A 14,880-nucleotide genomic window follows, 5' to 3' on the forward strand; every position below is an offset into this window, starting at 1 on the left:
TACTTGGCTAGTCTGTACACCCAGCAAGCTCCCATTTTGTTATGTTCTTATTTACATTGTGTCAAGCTAATCATCTATTATCTTCTTCCCACTGTATCTGATGGACGGAGTAGATAGTCCCATGTCTTGTCTAAAATGCTCTTCATTCATTTTCTTATTTATTCCTCCAACAACTACTTTGAAGACCAGGACATGCTAGCCTTCATACATGCCAGGGACACAAAGGTGAATTAAAGTGCGATGTGGGCTTTGCAACATTTAGCTGTAAAGTGTTACAGGACTTTTGGGGGAGCACACAGTAAAACCCCCTTGAAACAACTACCTCGCACATTTGAATCATAGTGGTGGTTAGAACATATTCTCTCCCATCCCACATAACTCAAACAGATTATTTTTAATGAGCTATTATTTCATTTCCCAGGCTTTATTTCTCATTGTTTAATTCCACTAAAATAGCATTTCACATTACCGAGGGGAGGGTTCGTTCATCTGCTGATTGCCGTACCTTCTGGATCCCTTCTGTTCCCTAAGCTGAGGCAAAACCCAAATTTACTAATGAACTGCCAAAAATTTCATCTTACAAATTCCGACTCGTATGCCATTACTGTAAAGGCTTTGTAGTTATTACAGGAGCGAGTTTATCGCCTGGAAACTAGGACAGGGCTGTTCCAACTAATTCATTACATACACTTCACACTTCTTAAAGAGTAAAAGGCCTGTATTTATGAGCTCAGTGTGTGTGCTTACCTGTGTGTGTACGTGTGTAAGAGAGGCTCAGAGAGAGGGAGACAGAGTAGGCGACATAGCTGTATGTTTTCTAATTTGGCTTAGTATACTATCTTGTGAGACAAAGGTGATTAATTACCACTTAGATTATCTTCTCTTTTGAAATTTATTTCATCCTTTGCTAAGCCTTCACCCTGCCATGGTCTTCATCTACTCATTCATTTGATAAATGCTAGTGAGTACCTACTGTATAGAGAGTTTGTAATAGATTACATCGTAGGGCTGAACTACATTTCCCACAATCTCCTTCCCTAAATATTTCTGGCTACATTGGGCTGCTTCCTGTGGAAGATTAGGAACCCTTAACATTAAACACGTTTTGAAGCCAGTGTCTAATGTTAATGAGCTTTGGATCTCTTGGCTAATAGCTTCCCCTTCACTTGGCATCTAAGTTTCTCTTCCTTGACTGACAGGCCAGACTGATAAAGCAGCTTCCTAGCTCCAGGATCTTCACACCACCACCGCCATGGTAACCAACAACTGCCATGGACCCCAATTCACTCTTGTGGGGTTCTGTCTTACAACATGGGTCCCAATGGTCTCTCTGATAGGCATCTTCCCTCCCCACTAGTTTATCTGGAGACTATAAGCTTCAGCATCAGATGTGAGGAACACCTCCCTCTCCAACCTCCTTAACAGGTCCCATACTCAAAGCCAAATATCTACAGGAAACCCCTTAATACTTCACACACATACACACACACACACACACACACACACACACACACACACACACACACCTGTTTTTCTGACAAACCCAGAGCTCTGTACTATAGCCAAGACAACCCTAACTTCTGCCTTTGTAAAATGTGTAATTAAATTATGACAGCAAATTCAATAGAATTAAGAAGGGTCCTATAGACCAAAGTTCAGAGTAAAAGGAGATCAAGAATATTCTAGAGATAGGCTTATGGAGCAGAATGTGTCTTCATCCCTTCAGATCCTTTTGGGCCGCACTTCACCTGTTCTGTAATTGTTTCTCTGCATTGGCATTTACTTTGGAAAACAACTCTTATCCAGAAAACTACCCTTGGTGACTCAACTGTGCTTAGATAGGTTTATCTCTATTATCAAAGGGTTTGCTCTGATGATCTAAGAAAAAAAAACAACAACTGTCCATTACCTAGTATCTTTCCTTAATAATAACCTTGTGGGGATAAGTAGAGCAAATAAAGATAAGAAAAGTTTTAAAACTTAAAGTTTCAGGTTCAGACTTTGTCAGCTAAATCTGTTTACTGCATGAATATAGGCCAGGTTAAGTTCAAGGGTATTTACTCAGTTTAACATACTTACAAGAAGTTATACTATCTCACTTTCCTCAAAAGCTACATTGCCAATTAAAAGTAATTCCTTCTCGTCTTAACTTACCTGACACTTTGAAACAGTTTCTAATGTGGCTGTTCCCATAGATGTTTTCTGTCTTGCTTCTCCTAGTACATCAGTTGTTAGGTCAACAGAAACATATTTCTTTCCAAGGAATCTGTTCTTTTCTCCATTTTCTTTCTATTCCTCCTCTTATTTATCTAATGAACAACCACCACTTTCCTGCCCTGTGCCTGGGACTTTTCTCCAATAGTATTGCTCCTTTCACTTCATTTTCCACATTGCTTCAGAAGAAACTTTTGTGTCAAAACCACCATGTCCATGTCTAGTTAGAAACACCTTAAAGGTTTCTTTTTTTCTTTTTTCATTTTTTCTTTTTTGGTTTTTGGAGACAAGGTTTCTCTGTGTAACTTTGTGTCTTTCCTGGAACTCACTCTGTAGCCCAGGCTGGCCTCAAACTCAGAGACCCACCTGCCTTTGCCTCCTGGAGTGCTGGGATTAAAGGCATGCGCCACCAACACCTGGCTGAAACACCTTAAAGGTTTCTAAGCATTGAATATCAGATTATTTCAATTTCAGTAACATTTACCTGAGAAACTTGTGAAAATTCAGATTTTTATTGTCCTTTTTTTTTGACCTAGACAATAAAATTTCAGTACTTAGCATAAAGCTTAGAACTTCCTTAGCTATTAATCAACATCTCAGCAAGTCCCTCACTTTCTCAGAAAACATTGCCATTCCTTGAACATTCTTTGTGTCTTCCACATCGTCTTTGCAAATATTGTTTCCACTTCTAAGAATGCTATGTTTTCTCATGTCAAACTGCTATGATCTCGTCTGCTCACATTATTACAATCCGAAGCCTTCTGAGACACACCACACTACAACCCCAGATTCCCACAGGCTTCTACTGCACTGGGTAAGTTTAAAACAACGTATCTGCCAGTTTTCCAACTTGACATTGAACGCTGAAGAACAAGTAGCTTTTCTGAGGTACTAGAGAGACAGCTCAGAGATGAAGATAGCTCATACTGGCTATTTTGGAGGATCTAATTGGATTCCCAGCACCTACACTTCAGCTCTCAACCATCTATACTGCTCCAGAACATCCATCACCCTGTTCTGGCCTCATCAGGCACTCCATGTATGTGGTACACTGACATACATGCAGGCAAAATACCCATACCAATAAAATAGAATATTTTTAAAAAAAATTATAAAAAAAACTACTTAAACGCCCAAGTTCCCTAAGGTGAGAGGTGATTGAAACTAAAACTCCTTCCATATGTATTATTCCCTGCAAACCCCAAGTGCTCTGGGACGTGCTCTATTGTTATAAATGGGAAGTAGCTCTGATTCCTCCCAAAGGCTTAGCTCTGCTGTAGATCCAATGAACTAAAACCTCAGCTAAGCAGTTCCTCCTTTTTGGGGTTGGTATTGATGTTCCTGCCATAGTGAATCATGTTGCCTTAGAAGATCTTGTCTGCTCTTGATGTCAGCCATTTCCCCCAAGCACTTATTGCATCACTGGTCTCAGAGGGAGGCCCTGCAAACTACAGACACTCCACCCCCACTAGCTTCTACTAGTACCTTATTGAACCTTACATACAAGAGAGCCGAACAACGGCCATGCTGCCTGGATCTTCATCCAGTTTCTCTCTGATGACCCTCAAATTTCAGTGGCAGACGTGTTGGAATTCCTGGCCACTTCCCCAGCTACTTGCCTGAACATGCGCTGTCCAGTAGCAAGAGGCTTAGTCATCCGGAAGCCTTACGTCCTGCGTAATCTGTATGCTGCATGGTCACTTAATTTGCATGCAGCGTGATCACATAATCTATGCGCATGCGTGGCATAGCTACGTTAAGCCCATGTGCTCATGTAGGGGAGGATCCATAAAAAGTGGGTCACAGACTCCTCCCCCCTCTTCTTCCTCTCTCTTCCTGTATCATTTCTCATAGGCCTAAGCACCCCCCCCCCCATTCTCTTTCCCCTAATAAACTCTTGTAGCGGGTTTTGTTGTGCCTCATGGCTTTTCTCGAATGGTAAACAGCACCACTTAATGAATAACACAGCACCACATAATAATCACTAACAAGACCCACACTCAAAATACCCTACAATGCGTTCAAGAGTTCCAGTGGATCAAGCAAATTATACTAAGATGCATTGAGAATTCCAGTCTTTTCTGAGTCATAATGTTCACAAAGTGATGTTTAACTGTGACCTGGGTGGAATTAAGAAGACAGGGATGTTCATTTTCCCTCAACTGCAGTTTATTAAGCCATGGGCTTTCAGAATCACCTGCATATGAATCAACCAATGAAGATATTTGTTAAAATACACTTTCCTCAGCTTCCATCACAAGCGTCTTCTAGAGGAATCTCACTCATTTTTCACGTCCAAAAACCCCACTGGAGCTCATGGGAAGATGCTAATTGAGTCAACATTTTATTTGGTGTCTTTTCACATTTCACTGGGCAGCTGTGCTCACTTCCAGACAAACTCTAGTCATTCAGTGTCTACTGCTGTCTGCTACTATCACTACATTGCCCTATGTGGACCATAAGGGTGTGGGCATGGCCAGTTCCTCTTATTTATTTTTTAGTATTATAGTCTTTTACTTTTTCAACACTGTAAGAACACATGTATTTTTAAATAACTATTTCAACAATGCAACATACATGGGTAATAATAAAATGATTCACTGTATTGTTTACTTCTAAATCTTGCATGGATAAGAGTAGATAGGTTTAGTAGATAGGCCAAATCTTAGAAAATGTAGAAAACAATAGATCTTTCATATTAAAAAAAAAAAACACTAAATGTTTTGAGTGTGGAGGCATGCTAGCTCTTTTTGATTCTTTTGCTCATTGTCATCAAAAGATCATGTAGGAGCTGGAGAGATTACTTAGTGTTTAAGTGTTCTTGAGAGGAACTGAGTTTAGTCCTCAAAAACCATACCACATAGGGAACTCACAACCACCTGTAACTCCAACTCCAAGGGATGAAATGCAGTCTTTTGGTCCCTGAGGGCATTGTATCCATGCATGTGCACATGTACACACACACACACACACACACACACACACACACACATACACACACACCACAATTTACAAATAAAAAAATAAACTCTTAAAAATACCAACAATTCCTTTTAAGTAATCCTGAAAATCACTAAATACTTAAATTTTAAATTAACAATAAACAGTCTATTAAAAGACACGTGGTCTTGCCATTTCCCAACATATTTCCTTAGCATATATTTCAGAGAAGTTACATATTCCAAATTATTAAGGGGCAAAATGAATTCGTTGTTTCCATTACAATCTGTGTGTTATCTTACAGGTGCTGTTGGCTTCTAAGAAATGCTTATTACAGCCTGAAATTGCTGCAAGAAGAAATTTTACAATAAGAAATTCAGAGATGAGCCAGGAAAAAAAAAAAAAAAAAACCTTTCAACTTTTTTGAGTCTAACAAGAAACCTATTACTATTAAAAAAAAATAGTCATCTAAACTTATTAGATGCATAAAATGACATCAAGTGCCAGAAATCTCCCTGGTTTAAAGATAAAAATCACTATATAGAAAGCGCAAGAAGTGTAGAGACTTGAATATCTGTAGTTGTTTCACTTTTTATGTGTCTGTGGGGCAATTGCAGTGGAATATTCTCCAGCCAGAGAATTAGGATGCTGTAGATGGGCAGAACTGAGTAATTAGTTCATTTTTCTATTCCTACAAAAATGAGTTGCTCCAAATGATCTTTCATTATCCTTATACTCTTGGCTCTTCACAACAGCAATACTTTGATGATGAGACCCCTTTTTTCATATTTCTCTTACATTACTTTTGTGCTTTTTAGTCTGAAGTTTGTATCTTTAGAGCAATAGCTGAAAAAGTGGCAAATTTCATAGCATTAGAATTTCACAGCCAATGCAAAAGAAATCAACATGTCTGTAATTGCCCACTCAAATCTATTTCCAAATTAATTCCCTTAAATGTTAGTACTCCTTGTAACAATTATTAGTCAACTTTTGAATTGGAATTTTAGTTAAAACTCTAAAATGAACATTATTCACTTATGAACTTAAGTGTCAATTTTTATAGCATTTGTCATTATGTAACAATTACGTATAAAACTGGTCCTGCATTTTATTAGATTCAATTATTTATTTATACATTCATTTGTGTGTGTGTGTGTGTGTGTGTGTGTGTGTGTGTGTGCCACAATTCATGTAAGCCTAAGGACTGTGGTGAGAGTAGGGTTGATCCATTTACCATGTGGTTTCTAGGGATCAAATCTATGTCACAAGTCCTGGTGGCAGACACCTTTGTCCACTGAGGCACCTCGCTGGCTCCACAGTTGTCCTTTGTAATCCATTATTTAATAAGAAGAACTTTATTAGGTAGGCCCATTCATGTGCATATCTCCTCCAAAGTCAGAAACTAAAATGGATTGAGTCTTCAGAATAAAGAAACAAGTGATAATGCATGTGAAAAGAGAGAGAGAGAGCAGGGCCTCGTTCTGTTTAATGACTTAGGGAATTAGCCCTTGCTGTACAGAAGCATTAGTCAAGCTCTGTGTTTAGCCAGGCATTTGCCACTCAAGATCATATACCCAAAGAAGAGCTTCTGCCCGTCCATTACTTATTGCAAACAAACTATCAAGTCCTTTTGAAATAGTTCAACAAATTATGTACATTGATATTTACAGGCATATTTGTATGCAACATTGGGCAGACTTGGAGTCTATGCAGAATAAATGTCTGTGTGGATATCCTGAGTTCCTAAAATTGTGAAATTCTCAGAGGAGATGAAGATTTTGATATACTGCAGAAATGCCCATATCAAAACGGCGAAAAACAGGAGCCTACTTCCAGTGCCCCAAATTAAGGATGCTTTTTAAACCTTTCATTTCATTAAATGGTCTGGCTGGGTAGGAGAGCCATGCTAAAATATTGTGATTAACACAAAGGAAGCTTAACAGACAATGCTATTATAGGTGAAAGACTGCTAATTGCCATCTTCCCAATAACTTATTGATTTTAATCAAATCTTCCTCCAGCAGCATGCCAACGGCAAACGGATAACGAGATAGAAGGGAAACACAACAATGGAAGGAGTAATATGGAAGAAATTATTCATGTTTGATTTGTATAAAATTGAACAAATATTCTTGATCAGCATTTATACAAATATAGATTCGTCGGGAAGGTGCTATCTAAATTGCTTCTCTCACAGTGTATTGAAAATTACCATAACTGTTAGCATTTTTAATTATTTTGATCTGCTGAAAATAGATTAAACTGAATGGGAAATTGGCTTATTAAGGCTTATATATTTGAGTTAATATGAAATGTTCTCAGCCAGTGTGTCTCAAGTATCTTTCCGTTTAAAAGGCACTTGCTGTCTCCCCTCAGCAATGGGGAGGGGGAGAAGTGGTGGCTCTAATCCTCCCCAAGCAAAGGTCTCAGGGAGGCAGGGCTAAGTGAAAAAGCCTTCCACTCCCATCGCTTTAGCAAAACTTAACCAGATCCGGGAACAGAAACCTTTCATAAATGAGCAGCGTGTCTGCTGGCTAGACAGAACCACCCTTTTTTTAAGGGAAAAAAAATCTTGCCAGACTAAACTTAACACTTAAAAAATGGAGAACCCTTGAAATCCATCTTGTATTACAAGAGCAGTTTCTCAGTTTGAGATTCAATATAGTGTGAAACTCTAAGGATCTCATTCTCTGGTCATTCACTGAGGGTGGGAAAGCATGGCATAGAGCTTCAGTTGTGGTTTCCTGGGGTCCTAGCACCCCCTGTGAGGCATCTTATCCACCAAAATGTGACACTGGCCCCAAGATAAACATGAATGTGATTATACTTTATATATATATATATATATATATATATATATATATATATAATTAATACCACACACACAATCTAATTTCAACATTATCTTTCCTAGGATCTACATAAGATTCCTTATTTTAATAGCTTAGATCAGAGCCAATTTTGACAGCCCTGTGACTGTCTGTCCCTAGGGTCTGTCTTGGATATTTTAGTGGTAATACTGTCCTCTACCTAGTAGCACCTTCTCCCCAACATTTTTGACAACTGAAAATGTCTGCAGACATTGCTAAATTTCCCCACGTGGATAAAATCTCCTCAATAGAGATCCTCTACACTCTCAATAATGAGACATCTCAAATAATTATCCAATAAAATTTCTGTTTTACTCTAAAGCATAGAAATAGAATAATGAAACTTGTATTATGAACCTGAAGTCTGAGAAGTCACCTTGACATACATTATAGCCACAAAAAATCATCTTTATCTAGGCCAGCACTTGAAATTCATGAGCTTAATTGACTATACAAAACACTGAGGAAAAGATGCTCACAGTAGTGTTTTGACAAAAACAACCAATGGTGAGGACAGTAAGCTTCTACCTTCTGTTGAAGGTTCTAGAAAGACACAGTCTTGTCCAACTATGGCAAGTGGTTCATAAAAAGCTGCCAACTCCAGCTGAGTGGTAGTGGCTGATGGAAATCCTGTACAGAGAAGGATTCGGATGTTGCATCCAGGCACAGCAGGAAAGGGAGCTGTGATGGATTAGTGATGTCTACCTGGACAGAGCAAAAGTGAGCATGGGACAGATTTCACATATTGGTCCATTCTCTCCTAGTCATTTGGAATGATTCGGGGTTCAGAGCATTTTAAACACGTATTGACATGGTGGCATGATGTATTTGTATTGTACATGTAAATACGCAAAGAAATAAAGTGAAATAAAAGTCACTCCTCAATATTGACTAAGAATCATTTCCTCAGTAGGGATCACATTAGGCTCTTTGAACATACTACTGAATCAAATATAGCCTCTTGTACCAAATTGTGTTCTAGTGGTCTGCCTTCCAAGGCAACAGAGATAAATCCCTCAGTTAAAAACAAACAATAACAAAAACAGGCATGAAGCCTTGACTTTACAGAAGTACATAGTCTCCTATAAACTGCGTAGGCCTGGTTGTTTTGCATTCTCCAGGTTTGCTCAAATATGTGACACAGCAAGATCAAATATTAGGCTAGCTTCACCTTGCATCAAATCTACAGTGTGACCTCAATTTCTAATGCCACTTTACAAAGGATTGTTGACAAGACAAACTCCATTTCTCTAAGACCAAAAACAGTACTACGTAAGAGAGCTGCAAGATTAGATTGGAGAAGCAAGTCTTGTGCAGGAGGGATCAAAGACCTCTTTGGAGGTCTCCAACAAATAATACTGCATTGTGATCTCCTTCACAAGATTAAGATGTGACCAAAGAATCCCTTTGGAGCAAATACTACCCACATAATAACAGCCATGGTCATTTACAGAATGCTTTCCAGTTTCCAAACTATACCTTTTTAAAACTCCTTTCAGGCTAACTGGGTTTGGACTAATAGTTTCTTTATTTTACAACTAGCCAGTGTTTGCAACAAAAAATACTTTTTTAATTGGGTGTGTTAACACAAGCTATAATCCCTGCGTACATAGCAAGGCTCTTTTTTAAAAATCAAAGTGGGCACTCAGGGTGGGGTGGGGGGACAGGGACTCTGCTAATGCTTGTTTAATTGCTGTAAAGAGCACATAGTTAGAATGAACATAAGCACTTCTGAAATAAAAGTTCCAGGCACCCTCACCATTCAGGTAACAACAGGACAGCCTGAAATCTCTATTTGCATCATAGCCCCAAACTTGAGAACTGCGTATGAGTAACTCAAAAGCCACTGATTAATTCCTTGACTTCTAAAGTTATTCTGTAGGTAAGGTTGACATAAAACTTGGTTGATTTCCTTTCTTTGTTTCAGGATTTATTTTTTTTTCTGGTAAATGCAAAATGAAGACACAGACAAAGCGAACTTGCAGCTAAATTTCTGTTCCCTTTCAAGGCACAGAATAGCCATGCCAATGCAAGGATTAGGATTTGTGGATTGTGGCTTTCAGATTGTCAAAGGGATATTAACTCAGAGAAGAATAAAGCTTGGGAACTGACTAGCATGTGGATATAAAAAGATAAGAACAGCCCCTTGGGGAGAAGGATGAAAGGGATGGTTTCTAGAGGCAATGGCCAGAGGAGCTCACAGATAACTCATTGACCACTTTAAAGGAACCATTCATTCATTGGTTGATCACTTCCAGACTGATCAGCTACTGGATATTTCCACACAGGCCAGTGAACCTTAATCTACCATGTGAACAGACTATCATCCACACAGCTCTTTACTCCCTCTGACCAGTTTTCTAAGAAAAAGTTTTTTCTTTCTCTGCTACTAGTGTTGTAGTATTTGTGCTTTTATATTTCCAAAGTTCAAGTTTACCTACTCAAGGTCAAGGTGCTTTGGACATATTTTTCATCTCCATCTTAATTAGTCATCTGTGAAAGCTTCAAAGGGAAGAATGTGTGTGTGTGTGTGTGTGTGTGTGTGTGTGTGTGTGTGTGTGTGTGTGTTGTGTGGTATGTAATGAAAAAGAAAATATATTGCATTTAGTGGAGAAATGAACAGAAACAATGAATGAAGATGTTGTAGCACTGTGTGTGTTTATTTACCAAACAAACCTAACATTTAAATCCAATAGAAAAGACCAAGTGCTGGAGACATCACATCTGGGCTCCCTGGCCAAATGTCATGGTAGAGAATGGGACTTCCTATAATGCAGAGCTGAAAGGGAAGCTGATATAAAGTCAAGGACAGAGTCACTAAGGGGGGTTTAAAGCATATTTAGAGGCACACTGCAATTTGAACAACTAATGTTGGGTAAATGAGAGAGTAAAATAAATCACAGGATTCTTATCAGCTTGAGAGATTTCGAGAGGAAAGACTCCCATTTGAAAGAACACTTTGGGGCTTTTCCTTCCACGAGAAACATGTTTCATGTCATCCAGACACTAAGTAGATTTCTTTCACAAAAACTGTTACATTATCTGGGTAAACATGTCAATCAAAGACTACAACTAGCAATTTACAGCAACTATGCTGGGTTTAACATCCAGAGAGCAAGATTCCAGTGGGAAATAGTGTTTTTATTTACCTCTTTGTTACTAGAATGTTTCTTTTAAAAAGGTTTTTGTAGAGGAGCTTTGAAAAGAGAGTATTTATGCAATAACCAAAACAAATCTTTACAACTTGGAGGTCTCTTTATCGAATTGCTTTCTTCTTAAATTTAACAGATAATTTCTCAAAAACAGTATTTACAAAATTTTCAAGTATATCTCAGGACAAACACTTTTTTTCTTATTGGAAAGCTTTGAGAGAACTGGCGACATGATATGATATTCTTTTTGGATGTTAAGGTTCAATCATTACTTATTAATTTTCTTATTTTCATGGGATTTTCTCAAACTTAATATTCTATTAAGGTAGCATCTGTTAGATGAATTATCGTAGTTTTTTAAAACAAATTTTAGCTGATTACCATGAATCTACATAATTAGAATTAGGTCTAATTATGTAGTGTAAATACATGTAATATATTTATAACATATAATGACATAATTATGATTCACAATAATGTTGAAAAACTCCTCCTTAAAATTAGCAAGAAAAATATGCTTCACAGCACCTCCACAATTTATTAGCAATTTTACAATGTATGTATCTCTGTAGCTTCTAAAATAGAACTTTATAAGAAATTATAATAAAAATAACCAAATATATTTTGAAGTTATTATCCAAAAATAATACTAGCAAAATTTCATTAGATTTCAAAGCAATGAATATTTTATAATCTGTTTAAGAATATACCTTAAAATGGTGATCCTGTAAAACTACCTTTCTAATACACCCTGAGCTCACTATGAGAATAGCTACACTATACAGCAAGAGCTAGCCACAGACGGTTATCACACAGCCATACACTCACCAAAAGGAGAGAAAAATAGAAATTTACAGTAAAATTTTACCCTTATGCTACCTAGGAGTGCAATTTTAAAAAACTGGGCTACCCAGCTACATTTTATACCCTGTAATATGTACAACATCTATCTCAAAATTAGTGTACACTTGTAATTGATTAATTGTTCATCTCATTCCCGAAATTGAGTCACTGTGACTAAAATATCCTTTTTTTCTATCTAGAGAGGATCAGAAAGTAAATATTTTAGTCTCAGAACACTATGTAGCCTCTGCCACAATGCTTTCAGTAAGTATATTCCACAAAGGCAGCCAATGGTAGATACATAAATAAATATTAACCTGTTTCCAATAAAGCCTTAATAATACAGAGTAACTGATGGAGTTGATTGGATGAGGTTCCTTTTGCTGAGCCCTGTACCAGAGAGCACAAAAGTGGGCTAGATAGTCACAATCAATTCATCAAACCTTTATTGAGATCTTGCAATCAATAATTCAGGTGAACTTATGAGGATAAATGAAAAAGAGGACTATAATTAAAAACATGAATCCTACTATCTACCAATATACTCAACCCATTGTGAGAAACATCTGTATCATATTGAAAATTCAAGTTATAACTAGCTAAGACAGGTCCCAGACCATGCATGGAGCTTCTAACAACACCACATCAACTGACTGATACAAGGACATCAGCTTGGAAGTAGAGATGGCAGTTTGAAGTGTAGCTAAAGTAGATGAGCCAATGGTCTTAGTGTTTGAGTCTTTAATGTATAAAGTAAGGGAACATCATGGAGTCTAAACAGGGGCTCTTTGCAGTGTCAGAATTCCCAACTGCCTCTCTTACCTTGTGATAATCTGAAGATACATCTGCTCCAGGTTTTGTTCATAGAGAAAGTGAAGGGCTTGATTGTTGTCCTCAGATTCAGAGTGATCCCTTTGATGAGCCACTCTGGACAGTGGTCTAAACTCCAGAAAGTTGAAAAACGGAGAACTATGTGGCTCCTCAGATGTCTCTGCCTGTGATCTGGATGGAATGCTGGTATCTTTCTTATCCACTTTCCCCAGAGACATTTTTTTTTAATCTATACACCTTTACCTGTCTTCCCCTTCTTGACTTTCTGGAGTTCCTTGTATCTAAAACATTCTCAGATTATTTATTTGTTGTTTGTTTGTTTATAAGATTGTGTTTTAATTACATTTCTCGCTTTCCTTTCCTCCCTCCCATATAAGTGTCCCACTCCTCTCCATTCCTTTTTAAACTAGCCTCTTATTGTCATGGGCAGCTTCTAGCTACAACTTAAATGTTTGCGACTCTATTTCTTCAGTAAAATTTCTCTCCCTCCATCCCATTGTTTTTTTACAGCCCTGATACAAAGTTTTACATCCATCTGCAGTCTGCAGTTAACTCAGATAACCCAACTGTCTTTTTATAACAGCTTCACGTTTTAAAAGGGAGCGATAAGTAGCCAAGGTAGACAGATAGAAAGAGGGATAGATAAATTATAGATTTAAGACAGACAGACAGACAGATGATAAATAGACAGATAGATGGATGTGGGAGGGAAGCAGAAAAGACATTTTAAGTATTTAGGCAAACAGGCTTTCACCATTTACCCCTTGAAGTTCATCTTGTAGGAAGCACCTGATGTTTGGGATGCTAACTTCCTCTTCTAATGCAGATGGGGTTTATATAGTCACCAGGCATCCTCTCAGCCTTGCTGTTCTCAGTATGGGCTGTATCACAGCAACAAGGACAACTGCCAATGCAGAACCTGTGCTTTGTCCTACTAGACCCAACTCTGCATTTTTACAGGATCCTTAGTGATCAGTGACTTTGCTTATAAGAGGATGAAGTAGAGAGTCTCAGCCGAGGCACTGCATTTCAGAGGTGAATACATAAGCTCTCTAGTCCATGTGGTACTTACCATATGTAGGAGAATTTTGATTGATCCATAAACTCCTTGAGGCCACAGGGCATGCCAAGAGACATGGCTATTTCTAACATGTACCAAATGCTTCTATATTGAACTTACTGCCTCTTCTTGGCGATTGTCTTTATCCAGGGGCCCAAGTTAACTAAGGAAACGCAAGCCACTCCAGAGAACAAATGATGTTACATATCCTTCCTTCTGTCCCTTTCTAAGCTGCTCTTCTGTCTTCTCATACCTAGTGTAGTATAGTCTACATACTATAAATAAAGGAATACTATTAACTGGTAATAATCAGAAGAGACAAGGCTATGAGGAGGGGCATTTTGTTACAGGCAAAGTAGCAATGCCATGCATGAGGGACCCACAACTTCCCATATCTGTTTTGCAATGTAGAACATTATTTACACATACCCATTTGTTTAATATAGTTTGTGGCTCGTTTTGTGCTACACTGGATCAGTGAGGTAGCTGTGACAGGGACTAGAATGCTCACAATGACTTACATCTGTACAACTTAGATCACTTACAGAAATAATAATGCCCAATCCCTATTGCAGAACTTGGCCTACATCCCTAAAGACACTATTCCATTGTCTATGATATCACTTCGGGCCTCTCTCATCTGGCTGACGAAACAAGAATGGCCTAAATTACACAGTGGCACAATTTAATTAAAGAATGAGAAATCCTTTCAGAAGAGGCACAGGAAGCAGCAGTGTCTTCTCTTCCTCCTGTTCCAAGCTCTGACTCCTTCACACCAACCACTGATTACACTTGAGTGGCATCCAAGTTTAGCTTAACACTTGTTGATGCTAATTTTCATTCTATTTTATTTATTTATTTTTATTTTATGTACATGAGTGTTGACCTGAGTATATGCACAGGTACCACATGTGTGTTCCTGGTTCTCTCAAAGGACATCAGATCTTTTGGAACTGGAGTTACAGACAGT

The sequence above is a fragment of the Peromyscus eremicus genome, chromosome 8a, assembly GCF_949786415.1.
Source record: "Peromyscus eremicus chromosome 8a, PerEre_H2_v1, whole genome shotgun sequence".
In the NCBI taxonomy this organism is placed as follows: domain Eukaryota; kingdom Metazoa; phylum Chordata; class Mammalia; order Rodentia; family Cricetidae; genus Peromyscus; species Peromyscus eremicus.